The sequence below is a fragment of the Lutra lutra genome, chromosome 8 (assembly GCF_902655055.1).
Source record: "Lutra lutra chromosome 8, mLutLut1.2, whole genome shotgun sequence".
Classification (NCBI taxonomy): domain Eukaryota; kingdom Metazoa; phylum Chordata; class Mammalia; order Carnivora; family Mustelidae; genus Lutra; species Lutra lutra.
The window spans coordinates 28492276-28507599 of record NC_062285.1 but is presented as its reverse complement, the minus strand read 5'-3'; the positions used below and the strand labels follow the sequence as shown (position 1 = coordinate 28507599).

Here is a 15324-nt window from a genome sequence, read left to right as displayed (position 1 = left end):
TCTACAGGTTTGATTTCTTCCAAGGCTTTTCTCTTGGATTGTAGATGAGATGAGCATCTTCTTGCTGTGTCCTCACATGGTCTTTCTGCTATGTGTGCACATCCCTGGTGCCTCTCTGTGTGTCCTAATCTCTTCTTATAAGACACCAGTCAGATGGTTTTAGGACCCACTTTTTTTTTTTTTTAAAGATTTTTTATTTTATTTATTTGACAGAGAGAGATCACAAGTAGGCAGAGAGACAGGCAGAGAGAGGGGGGAAGCAGGCTCCCCGCTGAGCAGAGAGCCCGATGTGGGGCTTGATCCCAGGACCCTGAGATCATGACCTGAGCCGAAGGCAGAGGCTTTAACCCACTGAGCCACCCAGGTGCCCCTCCACTTTTTTTTTTTTTTTAAATAATTTTATTTTTTTTTTCAGCATAACAGTATTCCTTGTTTTTTTGCACCACACCCAGTGCTCAATGCAGTCCGTGCCCTCTCCAATACCCACCACCTGGTTCCCCCAACCTCCCACCCAGGACCCACTTTAACAGCCTGATTTTAACTTAATTACCTTCCTAAGAGCCCTGTCTTCAAATAAGTCAAGTTCTGAGGTACTGGAGATTAAGGAGTTACTACATGAACTTCCGAGTTGCAATTCAGTCCGTAATACAACCTTGCCACATATTCCCTGTAGTAATTAACCTTCTCCACAATCCCATATACCTTGTACCACTTGCACGCTCATTATTATCTGCCTTGATATGGAGTTTTTCATGTTTGTCTCCTTCTGTAGTGTGTGTGGGTTTCTTGAGGACAGAAACTGTCTCTTAACACAACTTCATCTTTCCCTGCTCTCCATGATATATTAGAACTGAAGAGGGTTTGATTATTGGCTAAATGAAAGAATTCAGTGTGAATCAGGCTTGAATATCTAATAATATATTTTTCAGAATTTTGAGGAGATTGACATAAAAATATATGAAAGGAATATATTATATCTCCTATTTTAGAAGTCTTTGGGCATAGCTTGAGATTTTTGTCTTACATTCTTAAATTATACATAGTCTAAGTAATGTCAGTTTTATAGGACTTTATATAATTCTTTAATGGTCTTTAAGGTGTAATCATATAATTGGCTTCTATAAGCTACCTGTCAATTCTTTCAATTTCATTACTTCCATTACATTTTTTTTCAGATAAAGATGAATGCTGTGTTTCATCCAGTACTGAAAATTTAAAGTTTTGAAGATACTTGCTAAGTCAGATCACTTCAAGTAAGTCTGCTCGTATCCATTTTAATGCAAGCTTAAGATTGATTTAACATGTAAAGAATTGAGTCCAGTACCTTTGACACTTTTTCAACTCTCAAATTTCTCAGAATATCTTGGAGTCACATTATATATTGCATCATTGGTCTTGGAAAATAGTAGAAAGATGATTTCTTAGTAAGTTTCATATGCTTATTAAAAATGTAATGTTTAAACTCTTGGTATTATTTTTAAAATGTGATTAACACCTCAGAATCCTCCTTTATTTTGCAGTAAGTGTAGTCATCAGGTCCTGATGATATGCCAAACTTAATATATTTTTTTTAATTTTTTATTTTTTCAGCATAACAGTATTCATTATTTTTGCACCACACCCAGTGCTCCATGCAATCCGTGCCCTCTACAATACCCACCACCTGGTGCCCCCAACCTCCGACCCGCCACCCCTTCAAAATTCTCAGATCGTTTTTCAGAGTCCATAGTCTCTCATGGTTCACCTCCCCTTCCAATTTCCCTCAACTCCCTTCTCCTCTCCATCTCCCCTTGTCCTCCATGCTATTTGTTATGCTCCACAAATAAGTGAAACCATATGATAATTGACTCTCTCTGCTTGACTTATTTCACTCAGCATAATCTCTTCCAGTCCCGTCCATGTTGCTACAAAACTTGGGTATTCATCCTTTCTTTTTTCTTTTTCTTTTTTTTTTTTTTTTTACAGCTTTATAAACATATATTTTTATCCCTAGGGGTACAGGTCTGCGAATCGCCAGGTTTACACACTTCACAGCACTCACCATAGCACATACCCTCCCCAATTTCCATAACCCCACCCCCCTCTCCCAACCCCCTCCCCCCATCAACCCTCAGTTTGTTTTGTGAGATTAAGAGTCACTTATCGTTTGTCTCCCTCCCAATCCCATCTTGTTTCATTTACTCTTCTCCTACCCCCTCAACCCCCCATGTTGCATCTCCTCTCCCTCATATCAGGGAGATCATATGATAGTTGTCTTTCTCCGATTGACTTATTTCGCTAAGCATGATACCCTCTAGTTCCATCCACGTCGTCGCAAACGGCAAGATTTCATTTCTTTTGATGGCTGCATAGTATTCCATTGTGTATATATACCACATCTTCTTTATCCATTTGTCTGTAGATGGACATCTAGGTTCTTTCCATAGTTTGGCTATTGCAGACATTGCTGCTATAAACATTCGGGTGCACGTGCCCCTTCGGATCACTACGTTTGTATCTTTAGGGTAAATACCCAGCAGTGCAATTGCAGGGTCATAGGGTAGTTCTATTTTCAACATTTTGAGGAACCTCCATGCTGTTTTCCAGAGTGGTTGCACCAGCTTGCATTCCCACTAACAGTGTAGGAGAGTTCCCCTTTCTCCGCATCCTCGCCAGCATCTGTCATTTCCTGACTTGTGAATTTTAGCCATTCTGACTGGTGTGAGGTGATATCTCATGGTGGTTTTGATTTGTATTTCCCTGATGCCGAGTGATATGGAGCACTTTTTCATGTGTCTGTTGGCCATCTGGATGTCTTCTTTGCAGAAATGTCTGTTCATGTTCTCTGCCCATTTCTTGATTGGATTATTTGTTCTTTGGGTGTTGAGTTTGCTAAGTTCTTTATAGATTTTGGACACTAGCCCTTTATCTGATATGTCATTTGCAAATATCTTCTCCCATTCTGTCAGTTGTCTTTTGGTTTTGTTCACTGTTTCCTTTGCTGTGCAAAAGCTTTTGATCTTGATAAAATCCCAAAAGTTCATTTTTGCCCTTGCTTCCCTTGCCTTTGGTGATGTTCCTAGGAAGATGTTGCTGCGGCTGAGGTCGAAGAGGTTGCTGCCTGTGTTCTCCTCGAGGATTTTGATGGATTCCTTTCTCACATTGAGATCCTTCATCCATTTTGAGTCTATTTTCGTGTGTGGTGTAAGGAAATGGTCCAATTTCATTTTTCTGCATGTGGCTGTCCAATTTTCCCAACACCATTTATTGAAGAGGCTGTCTTTGTTCCATTGGACATTCTTTCCTGCTTTGTCGAAGATGAGTTGACCATAGAGTTGAGGGTCCATTTCTGGGCTCTCTATTCTGTTCCATTGATCTATGTGTCTGTTTTTGTGCCAGTACCATGCTGTCTTGATGATGACAGCTTTGTAATAGAGCTTGAAGTCTGGAATTGTGATGCCACCAACTTTGGCTTTTTTTTTCAATATTCCTTTGGCTATTCGAGGTCTTTTCTGGTTCCATATAAATTTTCGGATTATTTGTTCCATTTCTTTGAAAAAAATGGATGGTACTTCGATAGGAATTGCATTAAATGTGTAGATTGGTTTAGGTAGCATAGACATTTTCACAATATTTATTCTTCCAATCCAGGAGCATGGAACATTTTTCCATTTCTTTGTGTCTTCCTCAAATTCTTTCATGAGTCCTTTATAGTTTTCTGTGTATAGATTCTTAGTCTCTTGGTTAGGTTTATTCCTAGGTATCTTATAGTTTTGGGTGCAATTGTAAATGGGATGGACTCCTTAATTTCTCTTTCTTCTGTCTTGTTGTTGGTGTAGAGAAATGCAACTGATTTCTGTGCATTGATTTTATATCCTGACACTTTACTGAATTCCTGTACAAGTTCTAGCAGTTTTGGAGTGGAGTCTTTTGGGTTTTCCACATAGAGTATCATATCATCTGCAAAGAGTGATAGTTTGACTTCTTCTTTGCCGATTTGGATGCCTTGAATTTCCTTTTGTTGTCTGATTGCTGAGGCTAGGACTTCTAGTACTATGTTGAATAGCAGTGGTGATAACGGACATCCCTGCCGTGTTCCTGACCTTAGCGGAAAAGCTTTCAGTTTTTCTCCATTGAGAATGATATTTGCGGTGGGTTTTTCATAGATGGCTTTGATAATATTGAGGTATGTGCCGTCTATCCCTACACTTTGAAGAGTTTTGATCAGGAAGGGATGCTGTACTTTGTCAAATGCTTTTTCAGCATCTATGGAGAGGATCATATGGTTCTTGTTCTTTCTTTTATTAATGTGTTGTATCACATTGATTGATTTGCGGATGTTGAACCAGCCTTGCAGCCCTGGAATAAATCCCACTTGGTCGTGGTGAATAATCCTTTTAACGTACTGTTGAATCCTATTGGCTAGTATTTTGGCGAGAATTTTTGCATCTGTGTTCATCAAGGATATTGGTCTGTAGTTCTCTTTTTTGTTGGGATCCTTGTCTGGTTTTGGGATCAAGGTGATGCTGGCCTCATAAAATGAGTTTGGAAGTTTTCCTTCTATTGCTATTTTTTGGAACAGTTTCAGGAGAATAGGAATTAGTTCTTCTTTAAATGTTTGGTAGAATTCCCCCGGGAAGCCGTCTGGCCCTGGGCTTTTGTTTGTTTGAAGATTTTTGATGACTGTTTCAGTCTCCTTACTGGTTATGGGTCTGTTCAGGCTTTCTATTTCTTCCTGGTTCAGTTGTGGTAGTTTATATGTCTCTAGGAATGCATCCATTTCTTCCAGATTGTCAAATTTGTTGGCGTAGAGTTGCTCATAGTATGTTCTTATAATTGTCTGTATTTCTTTGGTGTTCGTTGTTATCTCTCCTCTTTCATTCATGATTTTATTTATTTGGGTCCTCTCTCTTTTCTTTTTGATAAGTCTGGCCAGGGGTTTATCAATCTTATTAATTCTTTCAAAGAACCAGCTCCTAGTTTTGTTGATTTGTTCTATTGTTTTTTTGGTTTCTATTTCATTGATTTCTGCTCTGATCTTTATGATTTCTCTTCTCCTGCTGGGTTTAGGCTTTCTTTCTTGTTCTTTCTCCAGCTCCTTTAGGTGTAGGGTTAGGTTGTGTACCTGAGACCTTTCTTGTTTCTTGAGAAAGGCTTGTACCGCTATATATTTTCCTCTCAGGACTGCCTTTGTTGTGTCCCACAGATTCTGAACCGTTGTGTTTTCATTATCATTTGTTTCCATCCAAACTTAATATTTTTAAAGGTGGTTTTTCCATTATAGCTAATATTATGTTTTTCAGTTTTTTGAGGCTTTGTATGGCTTTTCTAAATGATGTATATGTTTGTGATTATTGGAGGGAGATACTTAATAATGAACTAGTACTTGAATCTTTAATCAAAAACTTAGCTTTGAAAGGTCATCTTAACTACCTTCAACTAATATAATTACCTCTAATGGTCTTCTGTCTCCATTTACTCTTCCTCTGTCCTGTATTCCACTGCTAGATAGATAGGCATTTGGAACTCTAATACTTTTAAAATACTTTAATGGCTCCCCACTCACCACTGGATAAATTCCATGTTTCACTGCCTGGTATTCAAAGCCCTCTACCCAGTTCCTAAAAATACGCCTCATCTTAGCCAACTGGACTCTTTCCTCTTCTCTGAATTCTCATCATTTTTTATGCCTCTGTGGCTTGATGTGTTCTGTATTTCTTGGTTTTTTTCTGTGATGTTCTCTTCTTCGCCCTCACTGTGCTTGTTGAAATCTTATGCAAACCCTGAAGGCTCAGCCCAGGTGCACGCTCATCTGTGGAGCTTTCCCTGATTGCTCCAGCTAAACCACTAGCTCTGTCTGCTGACTTTATCCAGTATTTTGTTTTTATCACTATCATAGCACATTTTACCAGGCAGCTGTATTATTTGTGTTTACTTATCTCACATCTTAGGTTGTAAGGACTATAGAATCAAACTTCTTGTCTGAGTAATTTTGGTCTCTCCCAGCATTCAACATAGCCTCAACAGTGCTCAGTAAATACTTGCTTAATAAGTTAGTAATGTGCCTGGATTTTTTTTTTTTTTCATCATCTTTTCTGTCTTTCATCCTTATAGTCACATATGGTCCATATTCATGCAACTTTTCATTCGTGGTACACACTTCTGGCAAGCCTCCACGCTGCCATTTTATCCTAAGAAAATACTAACCATAGTGTAATTAACAAGATGCAGTCAGTTCTTTTTTTTTTTTTTTAAAGATTTTATTTATTTATTTGACAGACAGAGATCACAAGTAGGCAGAGAGGCAGGCAGAGAGAGAGAGAGAGGAGGAAGCAGGCTCCCCGCCGAGCAGAGAGCCCGATGCGGGGCTCGATCCCAGGACCCTGGGATCATGACCTGAGCCGAAAGCAGAGGCTTTAACCCACTGAGCCACCCAGGCGCCCCATGCAGTCAGTTCTTAATCTGTGCAATAAACTGGATTCCAAAAGTTCATATCTAATTCTGTTGTTTGGAATGCAGAAGACATTTTCCTACAAAAACAATGTCATAAATAGTGGTTCGGTTCTCAGCAAGTCCTCCCAAGACTATTTAACTCGTAAGTACCAGTGCTACTTGAACTACAGGAAGTCATCATGCATGACACCGTTTTGTAGAGAAATTGTAGCTCTGAGACTGAAATCACATCTCCTGTGCCCTAGAAGCAGAACAGTACCTTTCTGGCCAGCTGGAGCAATAGGAAAGCCTGAGTTGGACCTCTGGCAGTGGTCGGCATATTGGATGCTCTTGGGCCAGTTGTTTTTGGTTTTCAGTATTTGCATAAGAGACATTTACTGTAGGTTACCGGTACTCTCATGTCTTCTAAATTGAGGGCAAGGGAACACTTGCTCTTGTGGTCCTCTTGTAGTAGATAAGGATAGTCATCAGCTATCCTGAGTCTTCAACTGTTTTATCACATGGGTGGGTCAGTCTAAGTCGGGTATTGGCAGATTAGAACTGTTTTACTCCTTCTTCCTTTCCTGTGGACTTATGAGAATTAAATATATAAATTTGGAAAATACTTCTGTCTATAGGAGGAACATGTTTATTAGGGATCAACCAACCCTGTGTTTCCCATCATACCAGGTTTTATGGACAAGGGATTCTCATTTCTGCATGGGAATACTGATGCTTCTCATGAAAAGCTCATCAGTGTGTGCATAAACAATCCTGAAGGTTGATAACTTATGTTGTCAGGCTATAAGAATACACATCATAAATTTTAGAGACTTTAATTTGCTTAGTCATCATAAGCTTTGAGCACATGAGTGAATGTCTGCTTTATGTTTAATGCTCTCATAGGTGTAAGGGGCTAGGGAATGAGAACCAAAGATATCATGAAAAGTTTACTTTCCCTCCAGGAGCCAGGAATACAGGGAGTGAAGTATGAAAAAAAAAAAAAAAAGAAAAAGCACTCACAGTACAAACAGTGTGTTATTAATTGCCATAAAGTACTTCATTAAGGAAACAAACACTCTTGGGGTTATCAGAATGGCAATATTATTATGATTCACACCGGTTGTAAAGATGGTGGTGGGAATTCAGTTAATCTTAGAGGAATGGTAAAGATTTAAATTTAAATAAAGAGCTAGGAGAGGAACTGACATTCCAGGTTGGATTAACAGCATGAATGGAGAACTAGAGATACAAACAAACAAATCAGCATTACTGGCTGGAACAGAAGGTTCCTTCATGTTGGGTGAAATAATAGGTGGTAAAATTACACCAGTGGTTCAACACTGGCAGTGAATAAAAGTCATCTAGATATTTTTAAAAATACAGGTCCCTGGATCTTACCCCAGAACTAATAAATAGAATTTCTGGGACACAGATGTAAACCTGTTTATCTTTCAAAGTTCCCCTAGTGGTTGAGAACCACTCCATTAGAAGGATGGGCCAAGTTTAGTAGAGCCATGAATGCCTTGCTGAGGAGTTGGGCCTTTGTGTGTCAAGCAGTGGGAAGCCCTCAGAGGTTTCTGAGCCTGGTGACATGATGGAATTCGAGTTTGCCAAGATAAATGATTCACCAACTGCATGTGAATGGAAAAGAAATAAGAAACAGCTTGAATTAGAGCAGTAGTGGCAGGGAAAACAGAGAAGGTCACATTTTTAAGGGTACTTAGATGAGTGGGAGTTGGCGATGTCAGCCTTGACCTCGGCATGATTTGTTTTATAAACTGATTATACAACTTCACCCTCATTAATTTGATCTCTTCTCTCTTACAACCTGGCAACTTAAGCAGTAATTTCAGCCAGTTTGCATTTAATGGAAGGAGACCATTGTCTACTCATGTACACATCTAACTCATAATAGTAAGTGAAGTTATGTGGATGAGGAATATGACCTTTAACATAATCATTATAAAGCATTTAATAACCACCCACGTATGCAATAACACAACCCCGGTTCTGCAGGATTGTGCCAAGAGCTGAAGTCACAAATATAAGACAGCTATTGGCACATAATTCCCTAACATTAAGTTGAAATTTGAAGAAACATTCAAAACCATGTTATGCATTTTAATATTTTTAGCATCAGATTTGCTAATTGCTTAATTTTTGTGGTAGTAGGTAGGCCTGTGAATACCTCCTGACCTTAGCAGCTCTGAGCTTATGTTTCTCGGCTGCCCACATCCACAATTAGTGGTTCTTATCCAGGCCCATATCCTCCTAGTGTCCGTCATGCATGCCCTTACCTCGTCCTCACCCAAGGGAGCCAGCAGACCGGAGGTGTAAAGGAGTCAGCATTGTACTTCTTTTGTGGCACCGACAAGCCACATGATCCTGAGGACTGTTACTCCTGGCTGCCGTGGGACATGACAGCTTTTGGGAGTCTCAAACAATGCCATGGGTTGAAAGCATTTCATACCTCTTGGAGATGTTTTGAATATTTTGTATTTGGAAACAACGAACCATATTTATTATATGGCAGAGAATAAGTTCAAGGTGTGATGTTTTGATGTGACCTGTTTGTTTCCTTTAAGAAAAGACTCCACATCATGGATTTTTTTTTTTTTTTAAACCACTCTTTTTTGGCTGTTCTGTGACAGTAAACTCTCCTTTGGTCTTTGCCCGTGATCGGGAATTTATTGTTGTGTCTTCAGTGTCTTGAGTTACTTTTCTTTTCTTTTTTTTTTTTTAAAGATTTATTTATTTATTTGACAGAGACACAGGGAGAAAGGGAACACAAGTAGGGGGAGCGGGAGAGAGAGAAGCAGGCTTCCCGCCGAGCAGGGAGCCCGATGCCGGCCTCGATCCCAGGACCCTGGTATCATGACCTGAGCCGAAGGCAGATGCTTAACAACTGAGCCACCCAGGTACCCCTTGAGTTACTTTTCTGTGGCTACTTAGGTTTTCACTAATCATTCAAGAGAATGGGTGGTCTGCTTAGATCTAAGGGATCTTGTTGGAGGAAGTGAGGGAAGGGGACGGACATCGGCTGAGTGCCCACTCTGCGCCATGGAGTTTGCATGTATTTTATAATTTTAACTCCCCTTTTACAAGTGAGAAGCTTCCAATCTACAGAGGCTTGAACCGTTTCTCTCACATCACAAGTTAAGGGCGGTTTTGATCGCAGCTCTGGCTATCCTAATGGCTCAGCAGCCTGGTCTTCCAATCCTGCATGCCTTATTTGTGGGAAAGGTCACTGAACTCAGTGTCAGGCGCTGTGCGTGCAAGCTTCTGCCTCCATCACGAACAACCGTGAACAAGTTACTTAAGGCTTTCAACTTCAGTTTCTTCATCTGCCATGGGGGGGGACAAAACCGTCTTTACTGACCCTTTGAGGTTTTGTGAGAAACCTGTTAGTGACTTTCAGTATGACTTTACAGGTTTGGAAAGGAAGATTGAGATATTTTTAATTCAAGCAAAAAATAAACTTAAAAAACCCAAACCATTAAATGAGATGAACTTGGATGGATTTTGTGGTATTTCACTTCTTGACACGCTCTGCAGACTTTCCAAAATAATGTTTGTCGATTTTGCAGGCCCCAAACACCACAGTGTGTCAAACTGCATCACTGACTTTAATATCTCAATGTAGCAGAGAGAGTCCTGGCAACCTGTCAAGTACTTATTTTCTCTCACCAGCAGCAATCAGTAGTTTCTGTACCACATCAAATAGGTCTGAGCTCCAGTAGATACTGAATGAAGACAGATTCGTAGCCAATGAGGACTCAGAAGGGTCTCAGGCTACCACATAGTAATAGACTTACTGGGCTAGAGTGGATGTTCACATTATCAGAACAATTCTTTATATTTTGGAAGGTTTTTTTTTTTTTTTTTTTAAATAAGCCTGAATAGTAAAGTCACGTTTTATAAAACTGATTTCACAGAACTTCTTTTCAAAAATGTTTCCAGATTTCTGGACAACTTTCATAGGTTATAGGATGGTGAATACTGAAAGGCAACTATGAGCTATTATAACCCACTCAGTGCTTCTTTCAAGTGTACATGTGAGAGATAAGAAATTTAGGGTACTCATTAAAGTGTAAGTACAGCACTATGAATGAAATGGCCAGGAGCCTGGAAGTACCAAGGTCATGTCCTAGACTTACCCAAAACCTGTACCCGCTAAAGCTCTAAGTCTCTTATACATCAGACTAACAAAGACCAAAAAAAAAAAAAAAAAAAAAAAAAAGAAGAAGAAGAAGAAGAAGAAAGAGAAAAAGAAAGGAAAGCCTTCGGAAGACCAGCTGACAAAATAAAGGAGTAGCGTTAGACTCCAGATCCAGATCCAGAGGAATGTACCCATTCTGTCTTGTATTCAGAATTGTGGAGAACTATTCCACATCTGCCACATTCTGTATCTTGAAGAGGGTTCCCTAGATCTAGGGTGCTGACTTCCACATGGCTTCTCATGCACCCATGCTGTGCCTGCATCCTAGGTCTGGTGGCTGGATGACCCCAGTTAGGGCCTGGTCAAGGGGAGTGAAAGGGAGAGTGGACACAGAAAGTCAAGCAAACATGCAAAGCAGAGATTGTGGTCAGATTTGGTCCGCAGATGTGCCATGTTTGCCCAGTATTTGTTTTAAATGTGAATTCGTTATTAACTAGTGTTATTTTAACTAGTCACCAGTTTAACTTGTTGTTGACTGGTTTAATGTACAAATCCACATTTCTGGGTTCTCATGCAAACTGGAGACCTGGCAACTTTAGTCCTACCTTTCCATGTGACGGTAGTCCACTGGAGTGGAAAAGCAGCTGCTTGTACTAGATGGGAGGCTTTACTTTCCCATTCTCACGGCCCCACTCCTGGCTGTTGATTTTCTTTACGTGGAATTAAAAAGAAAGTTAAATGGTACTAATTCTGCCATCTATATGAAAATTGGAAATAACAGGTTGATAGGTTGGTATATTTCAGTATAAGTGAAAGACAGTGTGTTAGTTTCCTAGGGCTGTCATGACAAAGTACCATAAACTGGGTAGCTGTAATCAACAGAAATATATCCTCTCACTGCTTTAGAGGCCAGAAATCTGCAACCAAGGTGTTGGCAGGGCCATTCTCCCTCAGAGACCTCTAGGAGATGCTCCTTCCTGCCTGTTCTAGCTTCTGGTACCTTCCTTAGGTCATGGCAGCATAACCCCAATCTCCGCCCACCCCATCGTCTCATGGATGTCTTTCCTCTGTGTCCAGGTTTTCCTCTTCTTATAAGGACAGTAGTCATATTGCATTGGCGCCCACCCTAAGCCAGTATAACATCATATTAACCTAATTACATCTACATAGACCCTATTTCCAAATAAGGTTACATTCACAGGTACGAGAGGTTAATACTTCAACATAACATTTTGTGGGACACAATTCAGCCCATAATAGGATGGCATATTTGTTTGGATGGTGCAGAGTAATAGTTTAAGAACAGAGATCCTTGAGACAGAACGCCTGTTTTCCTATTTACAACTTATTTTCTGTGTGCTCTTGGATAGGCTGCTTACCCATCTCAGTGTCTCCATGCTCTCATCTATAAAGTGAGGATCATGGTACCTACCACATAGGGTTAAAATGAGGACAGAATAACTTAATATGTGGGAATCATTTAGAACAGTGCATGGCACATCCTAAGTGCTCAATAAACTGAACTATTATAATCATCAATTATTATTAGTTCTTATTCATACATGATTTCTTTGCATACAAAGAATATCAATGCAAGAAATCTGTTATTTATGATAGCACTGTGAAACAAACCATGGATGAAAGAGGAACAGTAGATAGAAATGATACATGAAAAAAAAATACTTGAACCAATCAAAAAAGAGAAGTGAGAGACACTAGAATTTTAAAAGGATATACTTTTTAGTGCAGATAAATGAATGTAATACATTAAAATTCCTCAGCTTCTTCCTTCTTTGAGATTATCTGCCTGGCCTGTAAATGTTCTTGAAACCAATAAAGACCCAGCCAAGATCTTCAAACCCAGAAGCTTAGACAATGACCATTGGATTGGAGAGCACATGGCCTTTACATAATAAGAAGAAAGTTACTCCGGGGAGAGTGTCCAAGGAACACATGACTTCTAAGCATTCCTACCTATCTCCTTGGAAGCATGTTACTATTGTCTACCTCCTTCCCACAAATACTTGGGGAATAAAATACTTGAAAATATCCTTGTTTTCAGTCCCTGGGTCAGAGATTGAGGCTGAATAATTTTTTGAATGTAAACCAAAATTTTCCTCCTAAGAGAATGAATATTTTGAGATCTATTATTTTCTTTTCCACATAGTCTTTAGGTAAGATAACAATGCAACTTGAGTTTTATTAAAAACTGAGAGCTCTGATAGAGAGGGTTTTAAGAAATGACCAGACTTTCTGAAGTACCTGGAAGAAAATTATTCTGTAGGTCAGTGGCTATAAGATATGTAATATCTTACATATCTTATCAGAGTATATATTCCTCATTCTCAAAGATACTATTACCCTGAAAACATGAGAATACACAAATAAAAGAGATGTATGTGTATATTATTTATGATTGTGATTTTATTTTAATAAAAAGTTGGGCTATTTAATTTTTGGCAAAGAAGTAGTGTTTTATAGTTCAAGTGTTAGTAATTTGGAACATTTTGATGAAATGATGAATTCATCAGGACTTGTTCAGTTGTAAGTGAAAGAAAGCCAGCTCAAGCCAGCTTATGAAAATAAAAGGAACTTAATTATTTATATGACTATGGTTTCCAGAGGTGCATCTGGCTTCAGGCATGGTTGCAGCCAGGAACTCAGATGATCTCATCTGGACCCTTTTTCAGCTCTGCTGGTTTCTTTATTCATCATTATGCAGACAGGCATATGATCAGTAAAATGACCACCAGCACCTTGAGACTGTTGTCTTCCTGGTTTAGTAGCAATGCCAACAGGAAGAGAACTTGTCGGGCCACCCATCCAGCTATCAGCCTCAGAGAAGATACGGAACAGCTCTGGCCACATGTGTGATGAATATCACTGTGGCCCAGGGAATGGATTATTCCGGTGGACCAGCTTAGGACATGTTCACTAGTGCTGCAACAGAGGTGCGTTGTCCAGTAACTGAGGGCCCCTCTGGGATCTCAGGGTGTGAGAGAGGCTTTCTCCAAAGGAATGAGAAGAAGGGATATGAGAATGTGTGCTGAGCAGACTAAAACTGTAGTAAATGCAACCATTACAAATGGTATGTGTGAACTAGCTTAGAAACTGTACTTTTGCTGTTAAGATGGCATATAAAGAACTTTCTGCCTTCTCCTATTAAACTATCTATCCAGAACAAAAGAAACGGGAAATAAAAATTCCAGCTCTTTCTTTGATAAGAAGTAGATGACATCAGTAATTCTCATAAATGCGAACACAAAGTGTTTGATACTGTGACCTAGTAGAGAATGTGAAACCATAATTATTGTCTTTGAAAATGTGAAAAGATTTTACAGAGAAAATAGTCTTTTTTAAAAAAGGAGAATTATCTTTAAGGTAAATACCCAGCAGTGCAATTGCTGGGTCATAGGGTAGTTCTATTTTCAACATTTTGAGGAACCTCATGCTGTTTTCCAGAGTGGTTGCACCAGCTTGCATTCCCACCAACAGTGTAGGAGGGTTCCCCTTTCTCCGCATCCTCGCCAGCATCTGTCATTTCCTGACTTGTGAATTTTAGCCATTCTGACTGGTGTGAGGTGATATCTCATGGTGGTTTTGATTTGTATTTCCCTGATGCCGAGTGATATGGAGCACTTTTTCATGTGTCTGTTGGCCATCTGGAGGTCTTCTTTGCAGAAATGTCTGTTCATGTTCTCTGCCCATTTCTTGATTGGATTATTTGTTCTTTGGGTGTTGAGTTTGCTAAGTTCTTTATAGATTTTGGACACTAGCCCTTTATCTGATATGTCATTTGCAAATATCTTCTCCCATTCTGTCAGTTGTCTTTTGGTTTTGTTCACTGTTTCCTTTGCTGTGCAAAAGCTTTTGATCTTGATAAAATCCCAAAAGTTCATTTTTGCCCTTGCTTCCCTTGCCTTTGGTGATGTTCCTAGGAAGATGTTGCTGCGGCTGAGGTCGAAGAGGTTGCTGCCTGTGTTCTCCTCGAGGATTTTGATGGATTCCTTTCTCACATTGAGATCCTTCATCCATTTTGAGTCTATTTTCGTGTGTGGTGTAAGGAAATGATCCAATTCATTTTTCTGCATGTGGCTGTCCAATTTTCCCAACACCATTTATTGAAGAGGCTGTCTTTTGATCCGAAGGGGCACGTGCACCCGAATGTTTATAGCAGCAATGTCTACAATAGCCAAACTATGGAAAGAACCTAGATGTCCATCAACAGACGAATGGATAAAGAAGATGTGGTATATATACACAATGGAATACTATGCAGCCATCAAAAGAAATGAAATCTTGCCATTTGCGACGACGTGGATGGAACTAGAGGGTATCATGCTTAGCGAAATAAGTCAATCGGAGAAAGACAACTATCATATGATCTCCCTGATATGAGGGAGAGGAGATGCAACATGGGGGGTTAAGGGGGTAGGAGAAGAGTAAATGAAACAAGATGGGATTGGGAGGGAGACAAACCATAAGTGACTCTTAATCTCACAAAACAAACTGAGGGTTGATGGGGGGAGGGGGATTGGGAGAGGGGGGTGGGGTTATGGATATTGGGGAGGGTATGTGCTATGGTGAGTGCTGTGAAGTGTGTAAACCTGGCGATTCGCAGACCTGTACCCCTGGGGATAAAAATATATGTTTATAAAAAATAAAAATATAAAAAAAAAATAAAATAAAATTTAAGAAAAATAAATAAATAAATAAATAAATAAGGAGAATTAAAAAGAAAAGTAAAAAAC

At 39.5% G+C, this 15324-nt stretch overlaps 1 protein-coding gene across 12 annotated transcripts in view; it reads left to right on the top strand.

Annotated features, from left to right (window-relative positions):
* ZNF438 (zinc finger protein 438) overlaps nucleotides 1-15324 on the top strand; it is a 183594-nt gene that overhangs the window by 81497 nt on the left and 86773 nt on the right. For 11 of the 12 annotated variants that reach the window (XM_047741122.1, XM_047741120.1, XM_047741129.1 and 8 more), the window contains one exon: nucleotides 1176-1253. The exons of the other annotated variant lie outside the window; for it this stretch is intronic. The gene's annotated coding sequence lies outside the window, so the exon portion shown is untranslated. The remainder of the gene's footprint in view (nucleotides 1-1175; nucleotides 1254-15324) is intronic. 12 annotated transcript variants of the gene reach the window in all.